The sequence below is a fragment of the Aegilops tauschii genome, chromosome 5 (assembly GCF_002575655.3).
Source record: "Aegilops tauschii subsp. strangulata cultivar AL8/78 chromosome 5, Aet v6.0, whole genome shotgun sequence".
NCBI lineage: Eukaryota > Viridiplantae > Streptophyta > Magnoliopsida > Poales > Poaceae > Aegilops > Aegilops tauschii.
Window position 1 is genome coordinate 202,475,760 of NC_053039.3, and position 3,953 is coordinate 202,479,712.

General features: G+C 42.6%; 1 long non-coding RNA gene across 1 annotated transcript; it reads left to right on the forward strand.

Moving 5' to 3' along the window:
- The first annotated feature begins 739 nt into the window (after positions 1–739).
- On the forward strand, positions 740–2,816 carry LOC120964450 (uncharacterized). The gene is made up of 3 exons (XR_005756815.3): positions 740–1,008; positions 1,085–1,336; positions 1,898–2,816. It is a non-coding gene; the product is annotated as an uncharacterized lncRNA (long non-coding RNA).
- The last annotated feature ends 1,137 nt before the right edge of the window (positions 2,817–3,953 follow it).

A 3,953-nucleotide genomic window follows, 5' to 3' on the forward strand; every position in this document is an offset into this window, starting at 1 on the left:
AGTAAATCCCGAACCTAACCGTTTTATTTCTAGCCTCTTCGAATCTCGAGGACGAGATTCATTTTAAGGGTGGTAGATTTGTAACATCCCAAATTTCAAAATTTGGAATGTTAATATAATTGATTTAAACTTGCTTGTTTTGTTTGTTGTAAACCTAAATTTGGTAAGGTTTTCAAACTTTGAAGTTTAATGAATGTCGGATTGAGAGGGAGTAAGATGACTTTCCCAAAGATTCATTTTTGGATTTTTTTTACTTGGGTCTTTAAAGTATTCAAACGAATATATGATGAGAGAAGGAAATATGACTCCTTCAATATAGTTTTTTTTAAATGCTATAAATGTTGTTTGAAATTTCGCTGGAGTGGAAAATTATTGTATGGAATATTTATATGGCCCAAAGTATTTTTTTGTATAAAAAAATGAATGAGTTTTTTTAATTCGAATTTGATCCGGAAAAATGTTCACTGTGTTACATAGTAGTACTACTATTTTAGTGTAAGTTTCCATAATTTTCCTTCCTGTCTAGTATTTGTTTTGGCCAAATATTGCACCTGTTGTTTAACGAATAGGTTTCCGAGTTTTACTGTTCACGTGGACCGCAGAGCGCAGCCTAGTCTCTACCCGTCGCCTGCGCGAGCGACGCAGCAGCAACCGCTAGCAGGCCTTCGGCCCATTTTTGCTCAGCAAGCAGCCCACACCCCGCAGGCCTCTCCTTCTGTTTTTTCCCTCCTCGCTTGCACTGACGCGGGTCCCACTAGGCCATCTTCATCCTGGACATGAACTCCTGCACGGGAACGAGTTCTTCACTGTCCCGATCCAAATCTCCTCGAATCAGCTGATTCATTGCCCCTCGCGCACTCCCACCTCCATATATATACTCCCCACGTCCTGCTTGTCCGATTTTTCGCCAAAATCACAATCTCCCGTGCCCTAGAACGGCGCTCCGATCTCGCTGGAGTTGCGCTATCGCAGCATGCTTCCGCCGGGTCGATTTCGTCTCTACAGAAGGTTTCCAGTGCCCCCTTTCCCCTCTGTACTCTTATCCTTGCCCTCCCCTATCTTCCTCATAGGTTATCTCACGCAGAGACGCTCCGGAGTCGAGCAAACAGAGCTCGCCGCGAAATACACCGCCACCACAGAAGCTCCAACCACTCGCCATCGCCACCTGAGGGTCTTCCAGTCGTCGTGGACGTCGCCAAACTCGCCGCCGCCGTGCGCCTCTTCCTCTGGTTGGTCCGCTACCACCGAAGATTCCCTGTAGCCGTCGCCGTCATCGAGGTCCGAGCCGCCAAGGTCTTCTTCCCCAAATCCGGCGCCCACTTCCCCTGTTTCTCAGGTGAGTTACCCAGTGCCGTCTGATCTGCTTTAAACGGTCCAGATTAGATCATACATTTTTTTCTCTGCCGAACCGTTATTCCTTAAGTTGTGGCCGTCCGCTGTTTAAGCCCCACAGTGAATGGTTTCCAGCCAGTGACAACGCGACACGTGGCACATCCACGGCTGCCGTAGCAGTTCTGCCGGAAATCAGTTTTGGCACAATTTATTTTGGGTAGATTTCATACCAAATTTTCATTTAGGTATATCTTTTAGCCTATAACTCCAATTTAGATGATTCTTTTTCCTGTGTACTCATATTGACCAGGCGCATCTAGTAGAAATAAAGTTTCAAACTTTTGCACTGTTTAAATTTGAATTCAAACTTCTGGAGGCCATATCTTTTAAACCGTTGATCCAATTTAGTTGATCTTTTTGCATTGTGATCCTACTAGCATGTAGATAATATATACCTACTGAGATGTTTCTGTTATTGGAGTTTTATTTGAATTTCTTGCTGTCGACTTTAATGTGGTGTTATGTGAGTACAATTTATTTATCGGTGCCTTCGTTAATCGTATAGATTGCCAGGAGTGTGAAGCGGATCAGAATTAATCGTTAGAGTACTTCAGCACCTTTCAAGGCAAGTTTGCACTTTTGATTTCGCTGATCCTATATTCTGCTATGCATGTGTGGTTTGATGATATGATATATGTTTTGCCTGATATGTGAATCCCGTGTTGTCATGTTTTGGGATTGTGTTATGTGATGGTGTTATCAACTTGCCATGGTAAACGTGGGCTTGTGTCGAGTGATCCATGAAAGTGGTGAGTGTTTATAGTCGTAGGCTCAGGATTATTAACCAGGTGAATGCGTCACTGGCAGAGCGCTCTATTGTCCCTAGATAATGCGCCATTGACAGAGCGCACTTGAGGCGAGGTTTACTTTTCGGAACTTAAATCAGGTGAATGCGTCCTTGGCAGAGCGCTATATTGTTCCTAGAGAATGCGCCATTGACAAAGCACACTTGAGATACTTCTGAAGTTCTTGTCATGTTTATTTAGAATCTTTGGGTTATCTTGGGCGAGTAAATTAGAAACGGTTGTGAGTTCAGGTAGTGGAGGTAGGTGAAGACATTCTTCTCCAAACTAACTTGTGTGTTTTGTTTGTCATACGTTGCTTTGTGGATGTAGGTTTGCTATATCATATTGTGTGATTTGCCAATACATTCAATGTATTGACCCTTTGTGGCTGCAACTTATCATGTTGCAGGATTTTTAGATGATCAGTGAGATACAGTAGGGTCGCGAGTCTTCACTCAGCATTTTCGCCAGTGGGCATTGATGGGATCCATCGTTTGCTTATGCTAAATTTCCGCTGTTATTATTGAATAAAGTTAGCTATGTGCTATGAGATTGTAATACTTTATGAATTCTGGATCACACGTTATAGTAAATGATGCACTTTTTATTTGGTATTCATATGTACTGTGTGTAACATCCCAAAATTCTAAATTTTGGAATGTTATATTAAATAGATAGTTTTGATTGTTTGTTTGATTGTTGTGTGATTGATTGACTGAAAGTGAGTGAAATTCGAAACTTTTTGAAAGTTAAATGTGAGGGAATAAAAGGACTTTCCCAAACTTTCATTTTGCATTTTGATCTCCGTGAATTCAAATTCTTTTCAAATACAAAACCCTAGAGAGAAGATGACATGACTTCTTCCATTTAATTAAGTGAAAAGGGTTTTGAAAAGATATGAATTTTATTTGGAAATATTTTTTCCAATTCAGAAACTTTAAGCAACTCAATGATTTTCATGAGAGTAGATAAAATGACTTCTTCAAATTATATGAAATATGAGTTGGAAGTTTCAAAGAAACCAAATTTAACGCCCCTTTGAAATCATCTTCAATTTGGAGTTATTTTGGTTTTTATTCAAATTATTTTTCTCCAAAAATAAAATATATGGAAAATAGGGTAAAATGATTCCATAGATCAGAAAATTGGAGAGAAATAAATTTGAAATCATTTTGTAAAATGATTTTTATGAGGTTTTATTGCAACAGTTGCACTCTTTGCTTTATTTAAATTTTTGAAGATTTTATTTGACGTTAGAAAAATGTTCATGTCATAGAAAATCTCTTGATGAAAATTTTGATATATTATATGCCTATATAATATTTTTATTTATTTCGTTTTTATTAATTTTGTTTGTCTGGAAATTGTTTTAGAAAAAAACCTTCCCTCAAACTGGGCCGGCCCAGCTCCAACCAAGCAAAGCCCAGCCGCCAACCGCCATCGCCCCCGAGCCCGTGCCCGCGCGGGACTCCGGCAGGGAGTCCGAGCCATCGCCGCCGCCGTCGCCCCCTGCTCCAAGTCGGGACCCCGACCCCGCGGCCTTTATAAGCCGCCCCCGCCGCCCCGTTCCCACCACCAGTCGCCGCCGCCTAAAGCCCTTGTCGCCGCGCCGACGCCTGCTGCTCGCCGCCCTTTGCCGCATCCGCCCTGCGCCACCGCCGCCGTTGCCGCACCTCGCCGGAGCCGCTGCAGCGCCGTCCTACCTGGACTTGCCAGAGCTCGCCGCTGTTGCCGTTCAACGCCGTCGGTTTTCCTCACCGAGCCGGCCGAACCGGT